Here is a 14,986-nt window from a genome sequence, read left to right as displayed (position 1 = left end):
TGGTAACAATTTTAAACCTTGTTTTGGGCTGCAATTAAAGTTGCCATCGAGGACACGTAATGCTGCTTTAATGTCAGGGACAGTGCCTGACAGGGCTAGGGCTAGGACTAGGGGGCCAGGGCCCAGTTCAGAGTCCTGCTGCTGCCGTTGTCAAGTGTCCTTGTGCGCTTCCAGCAACAGCAAAAGTAAAGTCTTGGGTGCACACACGTATCCCCAATGGCGAAAAGTTTTGTCAGGCAGCCAAACCTGGTTAAAAATGAAAAGTGCCAAGGGTTCGGTTGCTCGTGGCGGTTGCACCAATGGAGATGGAGATGGAGATAGAGGTGGAGCTGGAGGTGCAAGTGGAAGTTGCAAGGCAGCACTGGACTGAATGGAGTGCAAGTGCATGGTTTTCAGCAGTTTAGTTCAAGTTGTTTTCAAGTAACACTTGAAGGACACAACGGGGCGGACAAATAACGACGACAACGACCACGGCGACCACGACGACGACTACCACGACGACCATTGGACGACCATATGGACTGGGGGAAACAATCGTAGGTCCTTGATAACAAAAAAGGATAAAGGGATACAGAGAGAGCAGGAGGGGGGAAGCGGGAGGCAGGAGGCAGGAGGTGAGATCATGCAACACCCGCAGGAAGCGTGGCCTGTCAGTGTGTGGCAAATAATGGTGTTGCGTGTCGTTTTTGCCACACAAAACGATGATGATAACCCTCCCTCCCTCCCCCCTCCCTCCCTCCACCCGACCCGACCCGACCTGACCCCTCCTCGACTTGCAGCAGGCGACAGCTGACTTTTGTGACAGCCAAAAAAAAAGGAGAAAAGAAAACACTGCAGCAAGCAGCAAGAAAATAAACTTCTTCCGGGGGCAAGTTCTCTGCGGTTGCCCCCCCTCCCACAACCCCCCTCTCTCTCTCTCTCTCTCTCGGTGGAACCTCATGAAAAGCGTCACTGACACTTAAATTAAATTTGTTTTCATTTCTGTTGCTGTTTCTGTCTCGCTGGCAAAAGTCAGCGGCGGGCGACACTTTCGGTTCGCCTCGGTTCCAGTTTTGCAGTTCGGATCGGGTTCGGGGGGACTGGGGGTCTGGGGGTCTGGGGGCTGTCGTCTGTCTTTGAGGCCAAAAGAAAGTACCCCAAAAAAAGGGCCACAACCGAAGGCAAAGAAATGCATTTTGCAATAAAATAAATTAAAACGAAAGCAAAGCAAATTGTACACTATATACGCCACAACTTGCCCCGAAACTAAATGTTTTGCCCCTCCCCTACCATCCCCTCTCCCACAGACTCGCCTGTGTCAAGGAGGAGCTGGTTTTTGCTTGGGCGATGGACACTGAAGAGTGAGGATTACAAATGGGCCTGGGCATTACCCCAAAAACCCAACCCAAAGACCACAGTGAAATGCTGTCGCTGTGCTTGAAGCCTCGAGCCAAAGACATCACGGATACACAAGGGCATAATAAACGATAAGTTATCGATATAGATGATGAGGAGTAATCGATCTCAAGTCGAAGGATGTTTAAATGAAGGGAGAACGACAGCTTGACGATACAAAATTTGCATATTCTAATCAATTTATCGATAAATGTCAAATAGGGAAATCGTCATCGATTTCGATTGTAATTTTCGACCGATTTATGATCGATAAATGTGCCTTTTTCCGCCCAATATATTTAGTTCGATGACTTATCGCTACAAAATGCAGTCAGTCAGCGATTTACTATCGATAAATGTAAAATTTAATTTCAATGAGCGAAAACGTTTGAAAATTATTCATATTTTCCACAAAATGTTTCCTGTAGGCAAAAGTTAAGATCTTAAACTAAAATTAATCGATAAGTGGTGTATGGCTGTAGTCGATAAACGGCATTGTATCCACAAATCCTAAAAACACACACACACACACACACACACATAGAATTATTGTCCTGTATCAATGGTCGCTGCATTTCCGCCACCTCTCGTCTTTCTATTCAAATTTCGCTCTCAATGAAATATTTTTGCATTGTTGCAAATAGTTGTTGCAATGTTTTCCGCCCTGTCAAACTTCAAACTGTCATGTGGCAAGTGGCAAGTGGCAACTGGCAGGGCGGCGTAGTATTGCTGCAGTGTTGCCCTTGGGGCAGAGGCGTGGCAGACACAACAGCTGCCGCAAGGACAAAGTTGCACACACATGAAGCCGTTTGTAAGCGTGGGGCACGGGCGATGTTGCACATTTCGAATATCTTCATTCATTTTGTTTGTTGGCCAAAATCAGTTGGGCATGCCACAACGTTGCTGCCGCTGCCGCTGCTGCTGCAACACTTATCCGTGGTATCCGCGTGGCAGCTGCTGTTGCTGTTGCTGTTGCTTTTGCTGCTGCATTGGCAAGTGGAAACCTGCGTTGGCATGCGGCAAGCCAGCAGCCATCCTTGCAGCTGCGTCAACTTGTGTCAAAAACCTGGCAAGTGCCACTTTGTGGCAGTTGTGTGGCAATGGCCCCATGGTCGGTCCCCCTCGAGGTCCAGCAAACGCAACAGTTATGCTGGCGGTGGCACGCCCCACCCACCCCCTCCCCACTGCCCCTGCCCGTGGCCCGTGGCCCGTGCAACGTGCTCGTGGCCTCCCCCCTTTGCCACATGGCAAACAGAGGCGTCTCCTGCCTCTCGTCTCGCCTCCACTCCTGTGTCCCTTGTGGAGGCCACCCACGTGTTCCCTGTCGGGCTTTTTGATTGAAATGTGTTTGTTTGGCTGCGGCTTTTACGCTTGCCACCCCATCCATCCTTCCCCTCGGCCTCTCTGCCACATGCAGCATGCACTACACAGCACACAAAAACAATAAATGCGAGAATACAGGAATGTTGCACGAACACCCTCTCCCCTCACGGCCGCACCGAAACTCAAACTCCCAGAGGAAATCCGTCCCCATGCCACAGCCATGAATCCGTGCGGCAAAGAGCATCGGATGGACATGGACATGGATGCGGACATGGATGTGGATGTGGATGTGGAATGATGATGCTCCCGCTCCCGCTCCTGCTCCTGCTCCTGCTCCTGCTCCTGTTGCTGGTTGTTGTCTCCCTGGTTTTTGTTGCACATTGGTTGTTGATGAGGCACCCACACACACATCTGCATCCCCACTCATTCGAATGCAAATCAGCAGCAGCAAAAGTTGCAGCAGTTGCCCCAACAGCAGCAAAACAGTAAAAACTGTTGCAACATTTGCGGTGACAAGTGGAAGGAGAGCTGGTGGGGGAGGTATCGTAGGAGATGGCTAGATATGGACTATGATGGATAGAATGGCTCAAAAGGACAGTCAAGGATTAGATAGTTGGTTAAGGGATAGTTTCGGGATGTATCCTCATCGTTTGGGAAGCTTCTTTGTGGACATTTCCCTTCAGAAAAAGATTTTCCCTTGCGGTGACAAGTGGAAGGAGTGCTGATACGGGTAGGGGGTCCCAGGAGGTATCGTAGAAGATGCTAGTTATGGGATACGATGGATAGAATGCTTCGAATAGACAATCAAGGATTAGATAGTTCTTCAAAGGATTTCGGGATATATCCTCTTGGTTTGGGAAGAGTTTTATGAAGCTTCTTTGTGGGACATTTTCCTTCAGAAACAGATTTTCTCTTGCCTTAAAATTCTTTAAAAGCAAGCTAAAATATTCCCCCATTTCTGGCTGTTCATTTCTCTCGTTCCGATAGTGGGAAAATAAATGCATTTTCCTTTATAGTCACGCCATTTCCCCCCCCCAAAAAAAAGAAACACAACCCACAAAAATTAAGAAATTTGTAGAACAACATCATTAGGGGGTCGCACAACAAACCGTTTTCCTTTGGCGGGTTGGTTTTTTGGTTTTTCTGTTTTTCTGTTAATTTATTTTCATGTTTTAATTTTTCGACCAACCGACCCGTTGCCACATTTGGTGGCATCCCTCTTTTACTTTTGATTGCATTCTTTTTTATTATTTAATTTCAACCGAAAAAAAAAAGAATGTCCACGACACCTCGAGAATTCCAGCGAAATGCGGGACCATGCAACAGCGCGGGGCAAAGAGGGGCTGTGTGTGTGTGTGTGTGCCCCCCAACAAAAAACAACAACAACAACCATTCCATGTTCCACTTTGCATTTGCCGGTGACTCCTATGGCGGCATGGCATTTGGCTTCATTCTCGATTCTGGGGGCATGTGCATGTGGCACGCAAGAAGTCATTAAAAAGCACTAAAAACGCAACACTCGTAAAAACCGAGGCACCACCACACACACACACACAGCCAGCCAGCCAGCCCCTGCTCTGTCTCCCTCTCTGCCATATATCTTTCTCTCTTCCTATATCTCTCCCTATATATCTCTGTGTCTCTCTCTCTTTGGCTGCGAGGCAGCGCCATAAACCAGAAGAGGCAGGAGCTGATGTTGTTGCAACAGCAAAATGCAGCAGAAGCAGCCGAGGAGCTGCAGAATGACAAGAATTTGGCACAGAAAAAACAGCACAAAACGAAGAGAGTACCAGAAGGGGGGAGAAGGAGATGGAGAGAGAGAGAGAGAGAGAGAGAAACAAAGAAAAACAAAATAAATGAAAATCCCCAGCAAAACAGAAAAACAGCACAAAAACTCTCCTCTCTTTTTTTGCTCCAAAGATCAGTGCAACAACAGAGGCAGGCAGCGACGCCCCAGTCTTGCCACAACAGTTCGATTACAGTGCAACGCATTCTTCAGACACAAAATCAGACTTGGACTTGGGATCGGTCTCCAGACGACGACGACGACGACTGCATTCCTTCATATTTCGCAATGCCAAAGAATTCCATGAATTATCACATCACACAGACTTGCCCCACAGCGAGAGAGATAGACGTGGCGGAGAGGGGGGCTATGATTCTTTCGTGGAAATCCATGGAGAGGGGGGGGTGGAGAGGAAATTACCTCCTCTGGTATTTGGGTTGTGCGGCATTGCATTTGCGCGTGCGTAAACTTTGCAAGCGTGCAACGTGACATTGGAATGGTTCTGCAAAGGGAGTGGGCGGAGGGGCTAGATTGGGGCCCTGTCGTGGGGAGTGACGCCCAAATGTGGACATATCGAGGCTATACAGCTGTGGGCCAGCCAACGTGGGAATAGATGGCATCATCTCGGAGTGTGGTCTTCGGAGGAACGCCATCCCCAATATGGACTGTCTGGCGACTGATATTTAGAGATATTTTTGGTTCAAATGTCTGGAACGATCATTGATTCCAGTTCGATTGTAGCTTGGCCTAAAGATTAGATTATAGATCATTTCGGCTGATCAGTTCCAATAAAGTTCTACAACATATCTATCTGCCCCCACAATTGCTGACATCATAAGCCGGTCTAAGCGATCATTGATCATGCAATCATAAGCCTTAAGTGATCTTTGTGCGATCGTTGATCATGCAACCTTTTCAGCATTCATCTAGATTACACACACACAGGCATTCAGCAGCCGTCCATGGGATCGTTTCATTCATGAATCATTTGCCACATAAATATGAATGCTGACATCATGAATGACCGCTGATTTCTGTTGATCTTTGACCTTAGGATATCATAATGTTCTCATACAGATTGCACATAGATCGCATTTTGCAATAACAACACTTCCACCCTCAACCCATCCACCAGAGTGGGGGGGGCGGGGGCTCCCAATCTTTCCACTGATTTTTATGCAATGCAATGCCTCCACAATGAAGTCGATAATCAGTGCTCCTCCTCCTCCACCCCCATTTCGAGCGATTATCACGCACTTGACAGTCTCGTGCTTCTCCCACACTCATCGCCCGCGTCGTCGTCGCCGTCGTCGTCGTCGTCGTCGTCGTCGTCATTGGCGTTGTTGTCGTATCTCTCTCGCATTGACCCCTTAAAGAACTCCAAGGGAAAGACTCGACCGACTGCTGTTTGTTTACAACATACGTTGTAATGGAAATTTTTTGGAATGGAAAACCCCCAATCGTAGGGAAAACTACTACCAAAAATTTGGGTTGGGGGTACAAAAAAATATAAAAAAAGAAGAGTGACATTTAGCCGCATAGATTGCACAACAAACTGTTTAGAGAGAAGCAACAATTGTGGCACAACAAAGCCTTTCAGAGAGGGAGAGAGGGCGGGAGAGAGGGCAGCCGAAAGTCCAAGTGCCAAGTGGGTAAATTTCCATTAGAGATACAGAGATACAGTCGTGGATTTTAGTGGATTTTTGTGGATTATTTGCTCCGTTCATTAGTAAGCGCCGTCCCCCCGTCTGTATAATACTGTATATATTGTATATTCATTCGTTTTAGGCATTTTTATGGTTATTTTAACAAATTGAAATGTATATTTGCAAAAAAAAACGAAACAAAGCGAAACAATAGCCCCGCATTGACGTCAGAGACGTCTGTCTGGCTATTGTACCTGATGGATGCATCCATTGACATTTAGCTCCAGCAGCTCCAGGGAGACAGCAGCAGCAAAGGGGCCACAAATCATAATCGAAATGATCCAAAACAGGATCCGGCAAGACCCGGGAAGAGGAAGGGTTCGAGTATTTCGAGTGCGTCGAGAGCTTATAGTCGATCAGTGTGTTCTCTATTGGAATCATGGAATATGTACCCTAGAGAATCCTTCAATCTTCCCATAATTATCTATGGGATTCATTTCAATCAAGGGGTCTCAACGCTCTCATGGATCAAAGGAACAGATACTGATCGCTGATCCTCCAATCTCCAGATACCACTACCCCCAAAAACTCTGAGTGGAAAAAGTGTATGGCCAAAATCCACAATGACTGAGGGTCTAAAGTGCTTTTGCTTTTGCTTTTCTTTTTTTTATTTCATGTTTTGAATGCGTTTCGCGAATTCATTCACCTTTTAATCAGGCAAACCAGTTGCCGTTGTTGTTGTTTTTTTTTTTTGTTGTTGTCTGTTTTTGTTGATGAAATTTTCTCCGTTTTGTATGCGCCACGAAATTCGTGATGGAGAGGGGGGAGGAGACTGAAGACTGAAGACTGAAGACCGAAGACAACAAGCCAAAGATAAGCGAGTGCGAATCATAAAAATAAGCGTGAGATAAATACATAAAAATATATGTACATATCTTTTGGCTACGCGCAAATCCGAGTCAAGAGTCGAATCGAGTCGAAGAGCTGGAGGACACACCGGATGACTAATCAGAAATCAGCAATACGAATATGAATATCCCCAATATGATTTGCAATGAATCAGAGGGAGACAGAGAGAGGAGGGTGCTGCGCCTGCGCTTGAAAAAAGTGCCCTTTGGAGGGGGCATTCCAACATCGGATTGGATTATGGGAAAGAGATTTAGATGAAAATAGAGAAGAGTGGCCACAAACGAGAGGAGTCCATAGAGGATACTGATAGAAGCATACTCCGACTCTCTGTGACACTCTCACTCCCTCGCTCTCTTTTACAGACTCTCTTTCTCTCTCTCTCTCTCTCAGCTTTTCTCATAGCCATATAGCCAAAAAATTATAAAATAATAATAAATATAAATAAAATATCTGCTAACAAAATTATGATTATTCTACAATTATTTTGTGTTTTGGTATTTTTTTTTGGTATTAAATATTTGTCTGTGGTAGTTTTTGTTGGTATTAAATGCAAAATTGAGCCATTGTTTTGGTTGCTTGCGCAATTTTCCGGAAATTACTTAAAGTATGTGTTTTTTTTTCCTAATTTCTAGTACTCCGAATTCTTTGGTTTTCACTGTTCGTATTCGGTATTTTAGTGTATTTTTTAGGTGTTTTTCACGCAGTATTTTTATGATAGATCTTTCTAGCACTGGTGTGCTTTCTTTCCCGCTGTTTCTGCCTCCTCTTTCATTCACTTTCTTTAGGTATAGCTTTTCCTTGCTCTCGATTGCCCCGTTCTGCCGGATTCATCTCCCACTTACATCCATGGATTTTATAGGGTATCTCCAGCTTCGATCATCGCCGGAGAACCTTCCTTTCCTTACGAAATAACCGTGAATGACTCGACTCTTGTTTTCAAGTACCTCCGATCGATCCGTGAGTTGTTTTTGTGTGCCAAAAGTATTTTTCTTTTTTTTCATGAATGAACCGCCGAGATTTTTGTTTTTGTTTGTTGTTCGAATTGCGAATGAGAATGCGATTCGATTGAATTTCGTTTCGATACGACTGCAAAGGCCCCCGCGGGGAGCCACAGGTAACACTCGATAAAATGGAACGCCTACCCCGCCCCCTCGAAAGATCGATGCGATATCTGTCTTTCTGTGCGTGTGGGTCTACCCCTCTCTCTCTCTCTCTCTCGCTCGAGTACGTGCCTTGAATGAAAAGAAAAGCTCCCTCTCCCTGCCTCTCTCTCTTTCTAGCTCTTTCTGACTTTTGTTCGCCAAATTATCTGCGACTTGAGATCTACACAGAAAAAACAAACAAAAAAAAAAAGCAGAGATTTCATGAATGAGAGCCACACATAGGAGGGCAAGAAATTGTCAATAACTCGAAAAAGTTTCCATCACGAGTGGGGGTTCGAGAAAGTTGTTACCATTTCAATGAAATTCGATTTGTGATTTGTTATTCGAAGATAATTGTTGTGAGAAAATTGTTTTCAACTGAAAGAAAGTTTCAGGAATGAACAGGGAATTTCTATAAAATTTTTGGGAAATTATTTTGACACTGGACGTGTGGAAGGTCAAGGGGGAGTCCCTCTCAACGTTCCCCTTAACCCTTAATCGCCATCAAAATCAAACAAAAAATGGGAACCATGTCACACGCTTTATCTCGTCGTCTAATTTCATTCAAAGTGGCATATTTAATTTCACATTTAGACGTCTTCATAGCCCACCATTTGAGACAGACAGACAGACCGACAGACAGACATCTTTTGGGCTGCCCCTCCCTGGCTACTCCACTTACAACTACAGTGAAACCCCTTCGCCTCCCTTCGCAAGCCCTCCTCTATGCAGTATCTATGTATAATCCATGGGCAAATTTCCGGTTTCTGGTTTCATTGTAAACGCTAAAGAAACACACTGAAAACATTTGCTGGCCGTACGTTTCGGTATTTTTGGTTCACACGTGCGCGGGTAATAAACTTCAAATGGCCGAAACTGAATGGAGCCGAAGCCGTAGCCGTAGCCGTAGCCTCTTCTCCGAGGGGCATTAAAGTGGAGCCAAAAGACAAGTCAAGTGTTGAAGCCAAACACTTAAAAAATCAACAGAGAAATACATAGAAACAAAAAGAACGCACGCTAAGAACAGCAGGGGAGTCCAAATGAAGGCTAAAATATACCCTGTGCTGAGAGAATGAAAACTGGAGACTTGTAGAGCTCTATGGCCAACAAATTGTGGATTGTGGCTTTCTTTAGGGATCCCGTCCCCAGAGACATCATACACACAAATTCCAGGGTACAACCCTTTGAGAGCTGCTCACGGGGTCTACTTTTTTGCTGTTTTGCTTTCTGTATTGTCTCTCCACTATCACATTTTATCGCCTGCCTGTTGCCATATTAATGTATCTTCTGTATTTATCATTGTCGAATTTTAATTAAACCTCGCGACTCCGTACACGTGTACGTTTAATGCGTTTATTGTCCATCCCCTCGCAGGTTCAATGCCTTCTGGCCACCGCCTAGGCTCCTCTTTTGGGTCTACTGTCAGTAATTGGCCATCGTTTTTGCAGTAATTAGAATATGAAGGAAACAAGGGGACCAAGGAGAATTTTTGGGTTGAGGGAAATCATGGCTATTCAAAGGGAAACCCACAGCCGGACACTCAGATGGAAGACGCTCTTCTGAAGCTGTTACTGTCATTTCTATTACCCATTTCAATCAAGCCTAAACCCTTTCCAGGGCTTCAAAGGTGCTTCAGGACATGGAAGATTCTTTGGGTTACACTTTTACTCTGGTTATTGGGTCAAAACCTTGATCCATACTTCTCAAGAGTCTCTCAAGTAAAACTCCTTCCCTTCCAAAAGCCACTTCCTTGTTGTCTCTCTCCCTCATCCCTGGCCAGAAACTCCTCAAAATTCTGATGACTCTGCTTAAAAGTAATCCTTTCCCTCCAGTTTGCAACATTCATTCCATAAATAGGCCAAAGCTCGTGGGGGACAGCCACAAAATTAGCCAAAAAGGCAGTAAATGTTTATTAAAATTTCAAAATACAATCTAAGCGCCAAGGCTCTGGGTTTTCTTCTAGGAAAATCGTTAAGTAAATCCAAGAGGATGTCCCTTTTGCTGGGGAGTGCTCTGGCAATTTGAAATATATTGAATTTCATGGCAATTTGCTTCTATTTTTGACAGCACAATCCCCCCCCGAACCCCTCAACCCCCTAGCACTCCTTTTACTCCCTCTAAAGAGCCATAAAAATTAATTTATTAATAACCCTTCTGTTTGCCAGGAGTGGGGCAGGGGGGCGGGAACGGGGGCGTATGTCCTGTGTGCTGACGCGTCATTAAAGACGCCTGTAGCCTGTGGCATGTGGTACACCCCCCCCCTCCCCCCCGCCCATATTAGTGTCAATGCTAATGCCAACGCACATATCCTGTCGTCCAAGCATTTTCCTTCATTTCCTCCGTTTCAATGGGGCGCAGAAGTTCTCTTTGTGCAACAGTGGGGCAAGAAGCGAAGGGAAGTGGAGCGGCCAGATGGTCCAATGGTTCTTTGGATTGTGGATTTTCAAGGGGTTTTCTTGTGGCGGAAGCATCTTAGCATCTTCTCCCACCCCCCCTTTGGATTGTAGTGAAATCATTGGATATAATTTATTTATAGTTTAAAATAAAGTTTTAATAGTTTTAATGTTCCCAAACATTTGGCATATAAAATCCCTATGACGTTGTCTTTTTTTTCTACACAGGAAAAGATTTTTTTTGGTGATTTTCTCTTCTGAAGATTTTCAGTTTCATTTCATTACCAATTTCGAATTTATTCGAATTTGCTTCATTCATTTTTCCAATTTCCTTCAGTCATTGTTTCACTGTCTTGTCTCACTTTCGTATGCCTAGTGTCCTGTGTCCTGTGTCCTTTGTCCTGCCTTCCATGTGTCCTCTTGTCCATGTGATTAGATGCGAAGTTTGTTTGACTTTCGTTTTTGCAAATAGACTTCCACAAATGTTATGGCCCTCCGGAGCATCCCAATCGCCATACCCATATCCCACCAAAGAGCGCCTTTGTTGTTATTGGGAAATGTTTCCTGGGAGGGGGAGGGGGGGGCTCGAAGGTAAAGGATCCACCATCTGTGTGTTGGAAATTCCAAGTGGAAAGTGTAGATATCTTGTTTCCAGATGGCAGACTTCTTTTTCCCCACACAGAGCGAGTAAGGGAGAGAGCGAGTGAGTCCGACTCGTTACTAATTTCCGGTTCTCAAGGGGTTACAAAAATTCAACCTTAATTTTAATTGCCATCAAAAACAACTCCTTTTCAAGCAGATTTTTCTCTAAAGAAGGGAAAACTTTACTCCCCCTCCCTCTCTCTCTCTCTCCCCACTCTGCCAGAACGGAAGGAAGGCGGACTCCCCCATAAGCGATAGGAAGAAGGACTCTCCCATGGGCGATAGGAAGGACAGACCTCCTTTGGCAAAAGGAAGGCAGGAGGAAGAATACTTACTCCTTCGGCAGGAAGTGGTTCCACGCCGCCCCTCTCCTCGGCCTCCTCCTCCTCCCCTCCTCCTGGGGTGCGACAGGCTGCCAGTCAGGAAGGAAGTACAATTTTATGCACAACTTCTTGTTGTTTTTGTTTTTCTGCTTTTTTTTTTTTTTTGGTGGCGCATAAAATTTGATGTTCTACTAAAATTTCTATCAAAGTGTATGCATAAAATTGTGCCCTCCCCCTCCGTCGACCCGCTTTCGTTTGACATTTCCCCACACCCCACCCCCCGCCCCCCACTCCAGCGAGTGGCGATGGACGGGTGGTATTTTGGGTGTATTAAAACTTTATATGCATTATAAAATGGGATTTTATGTCACTCCAGAAGTTGCCATTAGCCTTTCCAAAAAAAAAAAAAACAAAAAACCCGGAAAACCGAGGGAAAACCATAAAAAATACGAAATATTTTTGATAGTCAATTGCGTGTGCCCCTCGAATGTGGTGTGGTGTGCCTCAAAGTTCCATTGTTTTCCACGCAGAGAAAGAGAGAGGGAGAGAGGGAGGGAGAGTGCCCCATGTAATCGTAAAAGAAGAAAAGCCTCCCCCCACCGCCAGTCGAAAAAGAAAACGCAAATTGAATGAATATTTGCTACCCCCTCCCCGAAGAAAATTAACAGTGAAAGTTTGCCTTCCAACACCCCCTCACCACCCCTCGAGGGTTGAGTGTTTTTCCAAATATTGTTGTTTTATTTGTAATAAATTTTTGTATATTTATTGCATCTCTGCATCATTTGTTTTTTATTCCCATCCGCAAATGAAGTGGAAAATGTGATGGAAATGTGCAAAATGTGGGATATTTCTGGGGCCCAAGGATGGTCGTATCGTATCTCTACGGAAAAGTGTCGGAGAAATCGTTGAATTTATAAGGGGGAAATGTATCGGCAACTATTGCTGGAGATGGGCCATGCTTTTTACTCAAAATTCTTCGAAAAAAAAAAACAAAGAAAAGGGGAAGTTTTATGTATGGCATTTTCCTAAATGTTCTGCTGTTTCCTTAATTTTCTGGCATTTCCCCTATGAATTTCCTTCAGGTCTTCCACCTGTCGTTATTAATTTCCTTAGAACAAGTCAATTATCAAGCATTTCCTCAACTCAATTCCAGGGCCATAAAACGGCGGGGAATCCCACTCGAAACCGAGGCTATATCTTTCGACCGATCTGCCACCTGCCGCTGTCCGAGAGAGAGAGAGAGAGAGACATTTGCTAAATTGCCACAAAATGCTGCACAGAGAGAGAGAGAGAAATGGACATTCGTTGGATAGTATCTGCATCTTGCCGCGAAATTCGTTTTATTTTCGTAATTTTTAATGCTTTTACGAGGCCATAAAATTAGCAGCAGAATCAGGGAATCGGCGGCAGCATCAGGCGGCGGCATGAGGCCAAAACCAGAGTGGACACAAAACCAGAGGCCGGGCGGGAGTACTCGCATGAGAATGAATATACTCGTAAAAATTGAGTTTGAGTATGAGTTTTGAGCCATAATTCATGCGACAGTTAGATGCAAGCACTCAGATATCCGAAACGAGGCTGCTGTGTGGCATGCCTCCTCTGCCGCCGCCGCTGCCGCCGCTGCCGCTGCTGCTGCTGCTGTGTGGCACTTAAGCCAAGCGACTGACTGCAGTCCGCCGCCAATTGCAGGCTAACGATGGGCTGTGGCATTCGTTTGACTTATGAGGTCGCCCCCTGGAGATGGCAGCGTGAATCCACTGCAAAGGCCGTGTCTTTGGCCAAACGGGTATCCGTGAGGCCATCGCGGCGCTGCCTGTCGCTCACGCTGTCATCTCTGGATCCTGTGCCTTTTGCTGCATTGCATTGATTGAGTGTTGAGCGAGGACGAGAGGACGAGAGTACGAGAGGACGAGAGGATGCGGCGACGGCGACGGCGCCCCTGCGCTGCTCTGCGCTGTGTGATCTCTCTATTATGTTTTGGCCAGGCCAACAAGGCCATAAAATTTGATTGCTTTGCTGGCCAAAAAAAAAAACGAAAATATAAACGAGAGAAAAGGAGAAGGCGGAGGCAGCAGCAGGAGAAGGAGGCCTCCTTTTTGCTGCAGGGTCTCCCAACGACAGGTGCATGCACCGCGCGATTTGTGCTCTTTTTTTGGGTTTTAACTCCTGTAATGTGCCCCCACACCACGACTCTTGACCTCCCAGAGTTCTCCGAAGGCAAAGCGTCGCCATAATAAACCAATAAAACGTTGCCCCGTCGCCGTTGCCCCTTGCTGTTGCCCCTTGCCGTTGCTTGTTGTCGCGTTGCAGCCACTTGCAGTTCCAATCAAGTGACTTTTATTAGGGGCAATGGCTGCTGCTGCCGAATGCTGAATGGAGAGATATTGAAGGTACGAGAAGGGCCAAGGGGCCGGACAGAGGCAGAGACATATATGGGGTATAAATTGCCATTGCCATGTGGCATGTAACCAAAACAACAGCAAAACTACCGCAAGAATTAACCTTTTCAAGTCGATTCCAACGACTATTGCATACCCTCACAGATATATGGGAAAAAGACTGTGAAGGTGGATTGAAGATTTCGAATACTTCTCAGAGAATCCAGGGAAAGACTTACCTTTTTGGGAACTTCTTTGAATAAATCCAAGCTGGTATTTGGGAGATCTTAAGAGAGTTCTGTGCGTCATCATAAATTCTGAAAAAAATGCAATAAAAACTTAAGAAATTGAATGACATATATCTTCAAGAAAAGTGACAGCCTTAGTGCCTTTACCAGGCTCTTGCTTTTCCGCTTTCCCGCCAAGACCGATCCCCAAGTCCAGCCTTCAACCTACTCGATCTGCCACCAGATCTACCCCGCTGAAAAGCTTAGAGTATAACCCTATAATGCAACAGCGGCAGCAACCTGTAATGAGCCGCTTTCTTCACTCGGGGGCTGGCCTTCTCCTCCCGCTCCAGCTCCCCCTCCCCCTCACCCTCGGACTACCCCTCCTCCAGCTGCTGCTGCTGCTGCATGGTAAATAGATTTCGATTGCATGCCTCGTCGTGTGTCTGGGTCTCGTAAAAAGCAGAGAAGAGAGAAGTCGCCCCACGAGTGCCATGGAGTGGACTTGCAGCAAAAGGGGCAACTATACTGATTGTCTGAGATGGACGCGGCGCGATTGCTTTAGTCATGGTCTGTGGGGCACGTGCGATAATTATGGTAATATTTGCATTTGCGTGTGGCTCCGTTAAACAGTTGAGTGAGTCGCTGGGCGCCAAGAGACTCTGAGACAGAGAGAGAAACGGAGACGGAGACGGGGACGGGGATGGAGAGACAGAGAGAGAGAGAGAATTGAATTGAATTGAATCGGTTTTTGGGGCTGCAGCTGCAGGCTCCCATCACTCCTCTCTCCCTCTGTACTGCTCTCCTTAATGGCATTTTAAACAGGCAGCACAGCCCCCACCA

At 45.8% G+C, this 14,986-nt stretch overlaps 1 long non-coding RNA gene across 1 annotated transcript in view; it reads right to left on the bottom strand.

The window, feature by feature from the left end:
• The window catches only part of LOC113566331, a 69,328-nt gene extending 55,092 nt beyond the window's left edge, over positions 1–14,236 (bottom strand). The window contains exon 1 of the long non-coding RNA XR_003409061.1: positions 14,156–14,236. This is a non-coding gene — a long non-coding RNA (uncharacterized LOC113566331). The remainder of the gene's footprint in view (positions 1–14,155) is intronic.
• Positions 14,237–14,986: the final 750 nt, after the last annotated feature.

Source organism: Drosophila persimilis, unplaced genomic scaffold, assembly GCF_003286085.1.
Source record: "Drosophila persimilis strain 14011-0111.01,24,50 unplaced genomic scaffold, DperRS2 tig00000676-arrow-arrow-pilon, whole genome shotgun sequence".
Classification (NCBI taxonomy): domain Eukaryota; kingdom Metazoa; phylum Arthropoda; class Insecta; order Diptera; family Drosophilidae; genus Drosophila; species Drosophila persimilis.
The sequence above is the reverse complement of the archived record's forward strand: the minus strand, read 5'-3'. Positions and strand labels throughout refer to the sequence as shown.